The sequence below is a fragment of the Felis catus genome, chromosome C1, assembly GCF_018350175.1.
Source record: "Felis catus isolate Fca126 chromosome C1, F.catus_Fca126_mat1.0, whole genome shotgun sequence".
Classification (NCBI taxonomy): domain Eukaryota; kingdom Metazoa; phylum Chordata; class Mammalia; order Carnivora; family Felidae; genus Felis; species Felis catus.
This window is the reverse complement of record NC_058375.1, coordinates 82,710,009-82,725,329: the sequence shown is the minus strand read 5'-3', so window position 1 is coordinate 82,725,329 and position 15,321 is coordinate 82,710,009. Positions and strand designations below refer to the sequence as shown.

Genomic DNA, 15,321 nt, shown 5'->3' with positions numbered 1-15,321 from the left:
TAATAACCATCCCATAATTTGTCCATCCAAATGACTGTTAGAAATAGTCACTTTGGGAGGTAATGTATTTTGAATACTATCAATAACTACTCTTCATTCTTTGAGGGTGGATTTTGATGTTATTTATGTTTAATGGAAAAGTATTGAAGAGTGACCGTCTTTATGTTTTCACAGGCTGACACCACACCCCTTCTCTCTTCTCAGATTCAAGAACAAATAAATGCCCAGTTGGCCCTGTCTACTTTGTACTTTCATGGCATTTTGTTCCCTTTTTAATTAATGTTTTTATCCTCTAAGATTTCAATTCCCTCCTCTTCTGAGGATACTGACAGCCTCCTTCATCCTTGGTTAGTTGCCTTGCAGATAATTTTTTGATTATTCCCAAGACAATGGTCCCCCAAATGTGACTTTATCAACACAAGAACATCACTTCTAGCGGAAACATATCTCTAAGTGCATGTTTTGTTAACAGTAGGATGTCGACATCAACTTTCTACACAAAAAAGATATTATTAAATATTAACCCAAAAGTCGGACTAACAAAAGTCTCTTTCCAGAACCATTTGGTACTATCATGTACATAATATATTTGAATTTTTCCCCCCAAGGGTTCAGATTAGAATAGATTGTGCCATTCTAAGTTTTTTTTCTCACAAGAAAAGAATGAAAACATAGACCAAAAGGACATTTCACAGTTGATTCCTCATAAATGCCTACCTCCCTAAGAGTTTCTAATAATGACATTCAGTTTTGTACCCCACTATTTTGCTTTGCATGTGCTGTCCCAATTCTTTAGCACTTTTCTTAGTTACAGTTTTGAAATGACACTGAATTATTAGCTTATGATAATAATGATGTTCCTGGGTTATGGCCTATCTTCTTTTTAAATGACTTCTGTCTTCTTATGCTTACTATCCTTCTTCTGATGGATAAAAAAACAGGTTTCTATATTTTTACACGCTATTTTAAGACCGGATCCTTTGGTTTTTTTTAAATACATTTTTATGTTTAGGGGCAGCGGTTTCTTTTTGCAATTATAACAAACCAAACCTTAGAAACTTTATCCTCCTGACACCTACACACATGTGTACAAGCCTCATGTAAGTCTTGTAGTAAAGCCTCACTTTTGGCCATCACCCCCACAATATATTCACAGCAAACTAGACTCCCTGGAGTTACTTTCTTCTCAAAAGATCCAGTCATCATTTTAGTGGTGGTGCATTCTGAATTTACTGACGTGTGTTTTTCTTTTTTTTTTTTTTTCTGTTGAGATACTCGTGATTTTCTTCCTAGCCCATATTTAATGGAGCAGATTTTGGTCTGATTTCTAATCATCTTCAGAGATTAGACAATGTTAAGATTCATTTGCTTGCTTTCTGATCTTGATATAGGATGTGTCTAAGGCTGAGAGAGAGTAGAAAAGAGAAGGAAAGAAGACCCTTGCAGACAGTAGCTGCACCACGGAACACATAGGGCTCTGAATCAAAACTGGAACTGAGCTCTGAGACCTGCTTTAGAAAGGCTAGTGGTATCCCTTCTTCCCAAGGTAAAATTGAAGCTCAGTAGTTCTGCCTTATGCCTCCATATCATTGCCTAATACACGGGTTTGGTTTTTATCTTGCAAACTGATGTTTTCAACATCATGTTCTTAATGCATTTATTTAATAAACCCTATTATTGGTTGCTAGCATGTTTTTGAAAACTTCAGTTCATTCTGTCCTTGAAGATCCTTAATAGTATTGTGTGCCATTGTTAGATATCCAGAGGTGGTTGTATTGCCATGTATAGTGTGGTAGTTAAGAGAAGGAGCTCTGAGGTTCTACTGCCTTTGTTCAACCACGAGTTTCACCATTTAATGGCTGAATAAATTTGAGCTTATTTAACTTCTGTACACTTTGGTGTATTCACCTATAAAATGGAAGTTTATAGGACCTATCTCATTGGGTCATTGTAAGGAAGAAGTGACATTTAATATGTTGAAGGGAATACCACAAATCAGAGTCCCAGTCCCTGGAGTGGCTCTTTCTTGCTCCAGCCACCCTGGTTCAGCTACTCTTCTTGCCACCCAGAAAAGCCTGGCACATCAGGGAGACTTCAGCACCCCGGTCCAGCTCTAAGATTAATGAATATCAACTTTGATTGTAACTGTCTCTAATTTAAAACTCCTAGAAAAAAGAATAACTGGATTATGTAATTCCAGTAGTGCAATTGACATTTATTAAGGGCTTTTTTGGAACAGATGATAACGATTTACTGAGAAATAAAGAACAGGCAAACAATTTGAGTGCACATTTATTTTTGCAGTATTAATTGTGAGTATTGATGCAAATAATGATTATGAAAAAATGTAGTGAAATATTAAAATTCTTACAGGCCTAAAAACATTTTAGGAAGACCGTTAGTGGAAATCACAACTATGTCTCCCATTTAGAAGTTTAGAAAATCAATGATAAGTTTAAGGTTTATGAGAACTTCTAAAGGGAATTGCTGTCAGGGTATTTCTTTAGTTCAGTGACTCCTAACTCACATTTCAGAAACCAGGCTTAGGCCAGATGACCTGTCTAGCGTAGGAACATTATCAAGTTCACCATTGAAATACAAGCTTATAATTGGTTCCCCCAGATAGAATAATTATTGGTTAAGAGTTTGGCATAAACATGAGGAACTGTGGGCTTTGTCAGTAACATCCTATGCAGATATATATAATATTGACTGGATTATTGTATCTTCCTCTCACATTATACTTAAAAAAATTCATCTCTGAAATGAACTGTTTACTTCTATGTTAAAAGTTTGTTCTAGAAAAGAAAATTTCATCATTAATGTTCCCAAAGAAAATGCATTTAAGGGAAACTTTTGAATGTTTTGCTACAGACTACTCAACAAATTGTAATTTCAGGTAGAGAGCCAAATATTTTTCTGTTTTATCTAAGTGAACAAAAAAATCATTCAAGAATTTGGCTCTCTAGCAATGTATCTGTGTATCATGTATGTATTTTATTGGCATCAAAGTTATAGTTCAGTAGATTTCTAAAAGGCTTTTGAGACAGAGACATGAATTTTTACAGATTCTAATTACAAGTTAGAAGTCATGTCACTGTAGGAAATTAAAAATGGAGACAATTAGGGAAAATTCCAGTTGAAAGAAAAATGCGTTATGGAAAAAGCAATAAAAGCACAAAAAATAGGAAAGTAAAATCACTTCTCAGTAGCTTCTATGATTCAATTGTAGATCAATAGTGTGTAGTTAATGCATTGCCAAGAGAGCATTAATTTGCAATTACCACAGGTGATCTGATCCTCTGTGTTCTGTCCATTGACACAAATGACCTTTTGTTGAAAGAGATTCTGTAGTCATTATTTTAAATAGAGCAACAGAAAGGCAAAAGGAAAGTATAGGTCACTTTCAGTCATAAGTATCTTACATCACACAAAGTGGGAACCATTGTAGGTTAGCCCCAAACAGTCACATGATGGAGTGTGATGAGCCTGAGCATGGGCATGTCTGTTTGCATACAAGGCGGATGTAACATACACTGGGATGATGGTGGTAAGTATGATTCAAGGTGAAACTACAAATGCCCTGAATTAAGTATAACATAAAGTAGATCTTTGATAAACCTCTATGATAAGGGAAGATACGAGAGACTTTGGTTCAACCAAGTAGGTGTTTTGCAGTGCTTCTGTTTGATGCAAGCTGAGAGCCTTGTAGGTAGAGCATCTGGGACAATGGCACATTCTTGAAAGCAAGCAAGCAAGAAAGAGACCTCCATTCCCTAGAGACTATATCCTAATCATAAACAGTATGGCAAGGACCCACACGGCCTTGTCTGGAGTTTGCGACACAGACAGTAATATCAACCTCAGGATTGCCAGCCAGGCACAGGAAGCCCAATAAGACTACATCTTACTGATGCACACTTCAGCACAAATGAAAATGCATCAAATAGCTTGTAGTGAAATCCTAGCTCTGCTGCTCACTAGCTATATGACTTTGGCTTTATTGGATCTGTGAACATTTTATACTTCAAGTTTGTTATCTGAGAAGTCGGGTTGATGATAACAATACCTACTTCATAGGATGGTTATGAGGATTAAATATTATCACATGGAAAGCATTTCAAACAGTACCTACAACACAGTGCCCACAGATGTTGGATATTAATTATATCACCATTATCATCATCACCCCCTGCTACTATTTTTATGCATTGATAAAGAATTTTAAAACAAAATTTACACCCCTCTATTCTAACTTTTCACTAGCATGTATCTTAGCTTAGGCTGATTGGAAACAGCACCTGAAGAAAAGGCCGAGTGCTAAGGTTCAGAAAGTAAAATCTAGAGTAGCTAGAGAAAAGGGGAATAGAAGAAAGAGAAAATTGGGATCTGAATACAAGGTAATGCATTACTGAGTAGTCCACTGCTTCACAAGCTGCAAGCAATACAGACAGTCAACTGGCCAAATGGAACGTCTCCAGATAGACTAGATAGAAAATAGTGCCTTGGGACAATCCATCCCAGGGAAATGTGAGAGAAAATTTATCTGCCATTCCTTCTAGCCTTCTTTCTCCCATTGGTTGAAGTTCATCCTTCTGGAGGGTCACGTGTCCCATTCTGGCACTTCATCCAGGATACTGACCTCTTCTGTATGTCTGGTTATCCAGCCTGTATATTCATAGTGACAGATAACTTATTATCTTATAAGTTATCCAGTTAAAATTATAAGCAAATTCTGCCTTCATACTGTGGAAAACCTACCTCCATATATCTTTCTGAAACTAGACAGAATACATTCATGCTATTTTTGTAAAAGCCTAGAATTTCAGAAATGGATAAAAACTTGTCAGTGCAGAGACAGCTAAATATTATATTTATATTGTCCTTATTATCTTTGTTTATGACTATTGATAGTAACACAGGTAAGTGAAAATAGTGATAATAAGTGATAATAATATTTTTACTATACTATAACCTACATTCTGTCCCAGAATGAGACAGAGAAAGCTAAGAAGTTGAGTGTTCTCAAAAATCACTGTTAGGGAATTAAATGGGTACCCAAAGACTTCCTGAAACCTGGAGAACTTAGGACAGCAATGACCTAAGCATGTGGAATGCACACTGCTTATATCTGGAAATACGGAAAAAGTAATCTGGAAGGCTTTCATGATGTTCTTTTAAGATTGAGTAACATGTATGCAAAACATCTTCTAAAGCTATTAATCAGAAATATATTTCACAAACAGTTGGGACTTGTACCTCTCTGCAAAAGTGTCTAAAATGGTCATAATAGTGATTTGAGAAGGGGGAATGTTATCGTTTGCCTGGCTCTCCACTCATTCCTTGGTCAGAAGCAGCAGTGATCCATGAATCATGCAAATAGTCAAGCAAACCAAAAAAAGAGACAAACAAATAGATGGAGTAAAGAAAAGGGAGGAAGAAGGACCTTACTGCCAAGTAATTGAGAACTGAATGCAACTTTGTAAGGGAAAACAACTTGTTTATACCAGCTTTCAACTTTTTCCATGGATAGGCACATTTTATTAATAAATAAATTATTTATGTATTTTATTAATAAATGATAGGGGGCGCCTGGGTGGCTCAGTCAGTTGAGTCATTTGAGTCCGACTTTGGCTCAGGTCATGATCTCACAGTTAGTGAGTTCGAGCCCCATGTCGGGCTCTGTGCTGATAGCTCAGAGCCTGGAACCTGCTTCAAATTCTGTGTCTCCCTCTCTCTCTGCCCCATCCCCACTCATGTTCCGTCTCTCTTTGTCTTAAAAATAAATAAAACATTTTTTAAAAATTTTAGAAATAAATGATAGGCACTATTTAAATCAGACAGTCTAATTCCTATCTTTATCTAAAGTTGCCTTATAAAAAATTTAAAAAATAAATAAAAAGCATGACTATCAATGAAAAAAAAAATAATAAAGTTGCCTGGTAGGTTATTCTGGCTATTTAGAGTATTACCCATTCTAATTATGTGTGAGATCTGTAGTGGTTTTTTTCAATAGTAGATTTTTATAGATTTTGTAGATTTTTATAGCACCTGGCATTCTAGTGCCTGGACTTTGTGATACCTATCATAATAGGCCAACACCTATAGGGAACTGATAATTAAGAGAACATAAACAGCTTCTCAAAGCTTACCTATAATCCACAGCTTACCCATAATCCACAGAGTATAAGTACATTTTAACTTTGCAAATGATAATAGCAAAACTATTATGATGGGTAATGCTTATACAGAATTTATTATGTGCCAGATACTTTGTAAGCTAATAGTTATATTAGTTCATTTATCCTCTAGTAATCCTGGGAGAGATAGATATTAGCATTGTCCATGTTTTATAGCCAAGAATGTTAAATTACAAGATGATAGGTGGCAAAGCTGTGATCTAAATTCAAACAATTTGACCTAGCATCTGATTTTCAACCACCACATTATATTGGCATTTTTGCCTACTAGAATGACTGTTGTCAAAAGATAGACAGTAATAAATGCTGGCGGGGATGGGGAGAAACTGAAAAACTCATGTATTGCTTGTGGAAATGTAAAGTGGTGCAACTACTTTGGAAAACAGTTTGGCGGTGTCTTAGAAAGTTCAACATAAATTTACTATACAATCCAGAAATTTCATTCCCAGGTGTCTACCCAAGAATAGTAAAAACATATATCCACAAAAAGACTTGCATACACAGTCATGGCAGCATTGCTTCTAAAACCCCAAAACTGAAGACAGTCCAGATTGCCATCAGTTGATGAGCCAATAAACAAAACGTGGTACATGCACACAATGGAATAGTATTCAGCAATAGAAAGGGCTGATACCATAACAACATAGATTGTTTTAGCATGTGTAATATTATGCTCAGTGAAGACAGACACAAAATACTATAATATTTGTGTTGTATAATTCCACTTATAAGAAATTATTAGAAGTGGCAAATCTAGGAAGACAGAAAACAGATCAAGTAGTGGGAGAGTGGCTGTAAAAGGCACAGGGAACTTTTAGCTGATGGAAATATTTTAAAAGTGGGTTGTGGTGATAGTTTCACAACTCTGTAAATTTACTAGAAGTCATTGACTTGCATACTTATAATAAATAAATGTTATGGTATTAAATTATGCCTTAATAATGTTGCTTTAAGAAACCCACATAATTAGAGATGGATTAAGTACTATATGTAACAAAATTATTAAATGCAAAAGTTTGAAATCTGGATTGAAGGATTCATGGTGAAAAATCTTTAGGGTAAACATGAGGATATCAATAATGCTTAAAAGTTCTGTCTCTTTCATCTTACTAGAAAAATGACATAATGCCTTTTATAAGGATCTGTTAACATTTATAGTATTAATATCTCAGATGTAATCAAATTAAATTAACGTTTATGAACCCTGCCTAATTTAAAAGTAAGCGCATTCAAATAGGCCTGCCTGATTAAGGCATCCTTGGTAGAGGCCTTCCTAGATTTCTTAATGTGTTCTATGCATTAAAGTACTAAAATTAGACTATTTTCTTACAAATAAACACTAATCATACTTGGTATATATGCTTCTGTCTGATTTAAGTATTTTAATTTTTAAAATTATCTATTATTTAGGAAATGTTAAAGAGATGAGAGATTGGCTTTGAGGTATCAACAACTAACATCTGTTGAGAACTTCATTCAAGAGGTTCATGTCATCAGGCTGTATTATGTATTGGTCACAATGTCCATTTATTCTATTAAGAGTTACTGAGTGTCTAATAGATACCAGGCACAATAATAAGAAACAAACATATAAGAAAAAAGTCAAATAGTGATAAATGCTATTTAGAGAATTTAAATCAGTAAATGTGCTAGTGCCTGGGAGCCTGGATGGTCTGAGTGGGGAGGTCCTTTAGAGAGTTGATACTTAAAGAAGAGAACGCAATAAGATTTACCCAAACATGTGAAAATACGGAGAAGAGCATTACAGGTAGACAGGGAAAAACCCCAAATGTAAAAATGAAAACATAAATGGCAAGATTTTTTTTTCTTTTTCTTTTCCTTTTTTTCTTTGCCTGCTCAGAAAAGGCCATTGTGGCTACAGCATAGTGGGCATGAATAAGAGAGGTGAGCAGGGACCAGATCATACAGTGCTTTAAAGCAGGTGTCCCTATTATTTCGAAGCAAGGTAAGACATTGTTGGTTTTAAGCAGCGGTAAGATATGATCTAATTCATATTTTAAAATAATCATTCTAGCTATTGTATAGATAATTAATTTGGGGGTAATTAATTTCAATAGTAGAAGGTGGGAACTATTGCAGTAGTCCAGGTGAGCGATGACGATGGATTTGAATAACAAAAAGCAATGAATGTGGAGAGAATGGGCAGATTCACAATATATATTTGAAGTAGTGCAATAAGGCTTGCTGAGAGATTATAATTTTGTGAGCCAGAAAATAAAGGAATGGAGAATGATTTTTAGCTTTTGGACTATTGGAAAAGTAGGTTGCAGGGAGTGGGAAAATCAAGAATGCTGTTCTGGCCATAGTCAGGATGCCCAGGAGACACCAGTGGAGATGTCAGATGGACAGTTGCCTCTCCTTTTTTTCTATCTGATTTTCCAGAGATGTACCAAGCCTTCAAATGCATATATAACCTAATACTGATAAATGAGTGTATGTCTTCTCCCCCAGCTAGGATACACATTCCTTTCTGCTTCTTATGAATGCCTCACGGTGATTAGAAGAATCGGGCACAAAGTAGATACGTGGATACGTGCTTGTGGATGGATGCTGAGAGATGAATGACTGGGTTGATGTGTAGATCAGTGAATATTTAGAAATAAGCAGTAAGCATCTGGGTATTGAATATTTCAGAGGCCAGTTTCATTTATCTCTTATCATTCTCAGATATATATTCCTAAAGCCAAGCTTAAGAGGATCATGAGTGTTAAAGGAAAAGATTACAAGAAATACAATTTACATCAAATGTATATTTTTAAATAAAGTAAATAAAAAGTCTAGAAAACATATCTCTCCAAAGGAAAAAAAATCCTAAATTTGTTAGTCCTTAAAAACATATTTATCCATTTCCCTAACTCATCGTCAGATACCAGGAAATATTGCTTCTCTGCTATGGTCAGATTTCCCACACATTCTATGTTTTTATGACCTATGGGTCTCTGAAAATACAAACCAGATTCTTTTGGCTTGAAATATACATATTTCTAGTTAAACACCTCCTTACCCTGTTCACTGATCCCACCCACAAAATCATAGGAAAGAAAGACAATGATTGCTGTTGGCTTCTTTTATTTAAGCTGACAGATCTGAACCAAGAGGACCTAAGAACTTCTTGGAATTAAAAATTTGGGCATGCAAATATAAACCTTCACTATCCTCAAAAAATTTATGCTGTGTTTGTAAGACAAAAGAAAATAATATGTCTAAGGATCAAAATATGAAACCTCTGTTTCAGATAGCTGGCTTAATCCTACGGTGATAGACACATCAGATATTATAATATTTAGCATATTTCCTCATGTGGAAAATGATAGGATTTCAGTTGTCATGCTTTAAGGGCATGAGCCATAATCTCATTATCGTCTCCCTAAATCAATCACTACATTCTGGATATTAACTCAGTCCTAATGACACCAGATGCAGTAATGTATATGAGGTGAGAGAAAAGTTCTATGATTCATCATTGGGCCTGAAAACAATGATGCAAGCTAAAAAAAATCAACTTAATCACTTGGGAATTCAGTATGGCCAAATACAGCATGCATTGTGCATGCCTGGTCTTACAGAACTAAATTAGGTATAATGTTGCATATTCATAGGGCCTGATGTCTCTCAAATACACAAAATAAATATGAGTATTGCAGAATTAATAAACACAATCAGTTCATGGCATTTTTAAAGCATTGTAAAATTAGGTAATGTTCCCTATAACAATCTCAGAATACAAGCAATAGTTTAATTTACAGTGTGACATTTTATAGACAAGACTGAAATATAAAACATATAAAATTCACTTACGTGCATTTACCTTGTTCTTTTCTTGCATTCATATTCATATTCTAATTCATATTCAATAATTGATTTAGAACCTATAGTATATTGATTTGTGGGGAGGGGGTGGTAGTCAGATTTCAGTTTATGCTGTCAAAGTATGACAGGTGATATTCAGTCATGTTTTGGTCTTAACATTCTATCTTGTGTGTTCCTCTGTATGTGATAAGGCAGTTGTTGACAACATAGACGTGATAGTTTTAGTCCAGGGCCTCAACATAGTAACTTATCTGAGAAATTGGTTAATATGGGAAGAAAACTCAAAAGGCACTAGTTTCACAGTAAGACATACAATTAAGAACTTGAATACTTATTTTTACCTCTGAATGAGACCCACCGTGTCACATATGGACTGAGGAAGACTTACTTCCTGGTAAATAGCACTTCATAATTCTTATCTCATTTGGTCCTCACAACAGCTTTTCAAGGAAGGTTTATTCTGACAGATAAAAATGAACAGCATAACCCGAGGCTGCCGCATTCAGAAGTTTTGTTTGATAATAGAATTTGAAAAGAAACCAAGGGACTAGTTTATAAATTAGTGTCTGCGGAATGAGAGAATAAATGAGTGAGTGGGTAATTTTTGAGTAATAGAGAAAGACTTTTTTGAAGAGATGATGTCTTAAAATTGCTTTCTTATGATCAAAATCCAGAGTGATCTATTAAATACTTCTGGCTACACATCTCCAGCAAATAGAGGGAGAAGGCCTTTCTGGAAAGGAAGAGGCAGAAATTTTGCAGGACATGTATTAGAGGAGAGCAAATTATTTTAAATGCCAGTATTTGCATGACTCTGTTCAGTAGCAAATTTGATTATTTACCTTGAACTATTTAGGGTAAGTTGATGAAGTTCTGAACTTTAAATTTAAATTACAAATTTGAAATAATTAAAGATAGAGAAAGAATTATTTAAAATGAAAATATTAGGGGGCGCCTGGGTGGCTCGGTCGGTTAAACATCTGACTTTGGTTCACATCATGATCTCACGGTTCGTGAGTTCAAGCCCCACATCAGGCTCTGTGCTGACAGCTCAGAGCCTGGAGCCTGCTTTGGATTCTGTGTCTCCCCCCTCTTCCTGCCCCTCCCCTGCTCATGCTCTGTCTCTCTCTGCCTCTCAATAATAAATAAACATTAAAAAAATAAATAAATAAAATGAAAATATCAGGCCTGATCCAAGGAGACAACTGCACTGACCTGGGTATGTGATGCAGAAACTAAACAATTAGATGAGAAAATCCAGACACAAAACAGAATAGAGACCTTTCCCTTAGCTTCTCCTGGCTCTAATTTATCAGTCCTTCAGGGGAGCGAGAATCTAGACTGCTACAAATGAATACTTCAATATATGTACGCATATGTGCGAAAATTAGTAGTTTAGAACACTGCATATATTGGACACGGTACTGCGAGTTCAGTCTTTGTTAAACACATGTCTTTGTGGGATTCTGAATTACATATTCCTTCAGTTGTTATTAAAGGGAACTACTGGAAGAAAAAGAATCAAATGGTAGCTGCTGTCAGGATTCGGTTATCCAGACTGGGAATACCAGATAAGTAGTAATCCATATGTAAGCTCTGTGAAGTTTAGCTGTAATAAATAGTACTCTGAGTATCAGAAAGAGCGCTAAAGTAGAGCTGCTTCTTTGCATCCTGGAAAGACCTGGGTATACCCAAAGAATAACTAAGTAATAACGCAAAGATAATAATGTTTAATGGTACAATGAGTGGCACAGACTTTAAACACCACTCTGTGGGTTGGTGTGACTTCTGAATTATGATAAATTTGTATATGTAGAGGGAGATAAAAATATGTTATTGACAGGAAATTGAAGAGAATTTTGCTTGTCATTGGATGGGTCTTAATATGATATCATCAACTTGCTTCATTCATTCATTTACTCATTTATTGAACAAATCATATGGCAGGCACAGATATTTATGTACTAAACACTGAGTGTGCTGTGATGAACAAAACAGATATAGTCTCTGCCCTTTTACTGTGTCTCTGAAAGCTGGAGAATGTGATCTAGGTTGTAATTTGTACAGGGGTGCCTAGGTGCCCTTTAAATACTTGCATGTGTTTAGTGACTACTCTCTTGGACATGCATGCCAGATGGGCTGGGATCTGGTTAGAGGAGGCTCTGGAGTTCTGTCCCTTGGTGAGAAACTTGTTCATGTGGGCTAATGAATTTTCACAGAGAGGATGGACTCAAGGGGCACCCGGGTGGCTCAGTCAGTTAAGCGTCTGACGTTAGCTCAGGTCATGATCTCATGGTCTGTGGGTTTGAGCCCCGCATCAGGCTCTGTGCTGACAGCTCAGAGCCTGGAGCCTGCTTTGGATTCTGTGTCTCCCTCTCTCTCTGCCCCTCCCCCACTCATGCTCTGTCTCTGTCTCTCAAAAATGAATAAACACTAAAAAAAAATCTTTAAATTGTAATTCATAGTTACATGTATTTTAGATATTGTCCTAGATACATACATATCTTTTTATTTGATATATTCCTCACAATGATTTTATTTTGGATGGATGGATAGATACAGACAGACAGACACGTGTGTACGTGTTTATGTATATGTGTATCATGTGATATGTGTGTATATTATATATATACATATGTATGTAAATATATTTATTCCTGTTTTCATCTGAGAAGCAGGTGCCTTTGTAGTGGTTACAAAAGAAAAACAAGATTGCACAGTTGTTATGAGAGAGGGTTCTGGGACATATTGATCCAACACTTGAACCCTTGCTCTGCTCTTCATTAGTTGTATGATTGTAGTCAAAGTCCTTAATCTCTGACCCTCTGTCTACCCATCTGCTAATTGAATAAAATAGTAATACTTTGTGGTGTTATTGTGAGGTTTAAATGTGATGCTACATTGAACGTATTTAGCACAGTGCTTGCACAGTAATCACCACTAAGTGAATTTCAGTCAAAGTGCAGTAAGCCTAGAGGAATTTGGGTAAAGCATAAAGAAATGGCAGTTACAAAAAAAAAACAGATTTTTTAAACTATGTGAAGTACATAAAAACTTGCCACCCTTAAGGGTGTTTCTGTCCAGCTTACAGGATTCAGATTTTGGTCTGCCCTTTACCCTTCCTGTCCTTCTTGAGTTTTTCTTATGCCAAAAGATCCTTGGAGGTCAAGAGGGACCCTTAAAACTGGGGTTCTCTGGATCAGGTTAGGTCTCTGAAATTCCAAATCCCCATGTAAGCAGTAAAAGCCCTATGACTTCAACCCGATGTTAATGTTCTGAGGCCGGGGTAAGTACCTGAAGGACCTGAATGGTAAACCAAACAAAACGTGATAGAGCATTTTAGAATGTGTTCCATAAGGATAAATGAAAATCTCCCTCCAATCTGAAGATGGGGAAAACTTTCCAATAAGTAAGGGAATCATAGATCTAGATTTGTTCAGGACAGTTTTAGTTTATGCTGATTGTCCTGGTATTTTCATTATTAGTTTCCCTGTGTACTCTCAAGTGTCTGGATGATAAATTATATGGGTCACTTCTAAGTATCCTCCTAAAACCCTGAGCCTAGAATTTTTACTGGTCTTTGTAATCTTTCTTCAGGTTAATTGTCACATTCACAAATCATAAAATATTTACCCTTCTAGTGAGAAATGCCAATAAAACTGCTTCTTTGATCATTGCATTCATTCATCTCTAACCATTTTCCAGCAATCTATCTTTTCAGCGTAAAGGCCAGGCATTTTATTTTTAGGTTCTTGGTTTTCATTAATTAAAAAGCAAACCAAACAAACAAAACACAAAAAGCCAAAAAACAAACCTAGTATATAATTTACTTCCCCAGGTTTTCCACAAAATCACAAATTTTGTAAGCCTATTTTCTACCTGTATGGTAAAGAAATTAAGGCAAGCGTTTAATATATATTTTTAAAGCCCCTTTTAAAAACTACAAACCTTTTAGGGGTGCCAGGGGCTTAGTAGGTTAAGTGTCCAGCTCTTGATCTCAGCTCAGGTCATGATCTCACGGTTCTGAGACTGAGCTCTGCATCAGACTCTGTGCTGACAGCGAAGAGCCTTGGGAATCTCGCTCTCCCTCCCACTGCTCCTCCCACACTCATGCTCACTCACTCTCTCTCTCTCTCTCTCTCTCTCAAAATAAATAAATAAATAAACATTAAAAGAATTTTTAAAAATATTTTTGGCTTTGCTTCTCCAGTTATCCAGTGTATGCACTGTGCTTTCAGTATATTAACTTGAACACTGCTAAGTTTGTTTTGGGTTTGTTGTTGTTGCTTTTTCTGTAGCATTTAACTCTTAAATAGATTATCCACTCTTAGTCAACTGAACTTTGTCTAACTTTTGTGTCCCAGAGTATATTGGCAACTTAGTCAAGATTGTCGACTCACTGTTAATAGCCACCCACTACTCTCACAAATTTGTGTTTTTATCAATAATAGATGAGCCAAAGCATCAACTCCTGAACTGTGAGTGCTTTGAGTTAAGAGGTGGACAGTGTTATTTGAGGTGCTGTTTTCTTGTTGAACAACATTCTTCTCATTTCACACAGTCCGCTTTTCTTGGAATATTGAATGTCTGGCTCTGTTGTTGAGTAACCACATACCTTTATCTATCTTCAAAGCCCAGAAAAATTTCCCTGGGTGAATTTGCTCAGTAGACTTTTCCTCTCTAGGCATTACGACCCAAATACCACATCCAAACCCATGTGGTATTTTAGTAAATGGTATTGTAAGTCAAATTCTCCCAGCTGTGTTGACACTGCTGAAAAAGAGAGAATGCCGAAAATTATGGATGTGAGTCATCTGACAGCCATTGTTTGGATATTCAGTTTCCTTCTCTTGCCCCACTTTTATCATGGGAGGTGCTGAGTTTGCACGAGGCTACCTGCGAACCTGTATACCACCTGTGTCACTGCAGAATAATTGAAAATTACTGTGGTAACTGATATCACACCACAGCATTAGCCTAGGGTGGGGAGAGTTTGTTTTAGTAGAAAATCCTTCTGCCTCTGAGGCAAAGTGGCCATGCTTCCTCAAACTGTAGCCACAGCCCCTACCCAAAGAATGGGCTGTATAGGAGAGCCTGGTGTGCAGAGGACTCCATGTACTGTCGCAGTCTTTTCAGACTTCTATTTGTGTCTGTGGGGAAGCAGGGCCATCAACAGTGACATCTTTGAAGAGGCAGGACAGCGGTCCCCACTCTTTGGCCCTACATGTTGTGCCAGACTCACCCATTTTATCTCTAACCTCTCATAAAAGGCAGATAGAGGGGCTGTGTC

The 15,321-nt window shown here is 36.4% G+C and overlaps 1 protein-coding gene across 3 annotated transcripts in view; it reads left to right on the top strand.

Moving 5' to 3' along the window:
* Positions 1-15,321, top strand: part of DPYD (dihydropyrimidine dehydrogenase) — an 869,175-nt gene that overhangs the window by 718,300 nt on the left and 135,554 nt on the right. The window lies entirely within an intron of this gene.